Here is a 1,147-nt window from a genome sequence, read left to right as displayed (position 1 = left end):
GATGATTTTTTTCATGAGTGAGGATATTTTTCAAAAGTGAGGATATTTTTCAAAAGTGAGGATATTTTACTAACATGAGGATATATTTAAAAAGTGAGGATATTTTACTAAAGGGTTACCAAAGTGAAGATATTTTTAGAAAGTGAGGATATTTTTCAAAGGTGAGGATATTTTACTAACATTTAGGCCTGCTGATTGGACGTGCTGACGTACTGCGGTAAGCGTGTTGCCTCACTTCCGGTTCTCAGCGTAGTTGATAGCGTACTTTTCGCAGCTCCAGCGAAAACTAGTGAATTGTGTGACATTCTTTATTATAGCGGCTAATTACCTGTCTTACACTTAAAACACTTGAACACTCATATCACATCTTAATTCAGCGACTTTTCGCTTAAACCAACAGTTTACACGTTGTTCAGTTCTGCTAACGCTAGCTAGCCTCATTTAGCTTAGCAGCTAGCGATGGCGCTCCTCTCTCCTCTCTCTCCTGCTCTCTCTCCTCCTCCCTCCTGCTCTCTCTCCTCCTCCCTCCTGCTCAGTGTGTCTCATGTTTAGCCATGCCTCTGCCTCCTTTACTGATACGGGTACATGTAACAAATGTAGTTTGTTTGTTAGGTTGGAGGCGAGGCTCAGTGAGTTAGAGGCCCGGTTCCGCACCATTGAAGCTCAGTCGTTAGCTACTGCAGTTAGCCAGCCCACTCCCGTAGTCGGTGCGGGCCAACCAGACTTAGCTCCTGCTAGCTGTCCCCGGCAACCCCGAGCAGCCGGGAGGCTGGGTGACTGTCCGAAGGAAGCATAGTTCTATGTCGAAGCACACGGGGCACCACCAACCGCTTCACGTTTCTAACCGGTTTTCCCCGCTCAGCGACACACCCGCTGAGAAACCAACTCTGGTGATCGGCAGCTCCATTCTGAGAAACGTGAAGTTAGCGAAGACAGGGGCCATAGTTAACTGCATCCCGGGGCCAGAGCGGGCGACATAGAATCCCATTTGAAACTGCTGGCTAAGGCTAAACGTAAATACCGTACGATTGTTATTCACGTCGGCGGTAATGACACCCGATTACGTCGCTCGGAGGTCACTAAATTGAACGTGGAATCGGTGTGTTCGTACGCAAAGACGATGTCGGACTCCGTAGTATTCTCTGGC

Source organism: Anoplopoma fimbria, chromosome 15 (assembly GCF_027596085.1).
Source record: "Anoplopoma fimbria isolate UVic2021 breed Golden Eagle Sablefish chromosome 15, Afim_UVic_2022, whole genome shotgun sequence".
NCBI classification, from domain to species: domain Eukaryota; kingdom Metazoa; phylum Chordata; class Actinopteri; order Perciformes; family Anoplopomatidae; genus Anoplopoma; species Anoplopoma fimbria.
Note: the sequence above shows the minus strand (reverse complement) of the source record.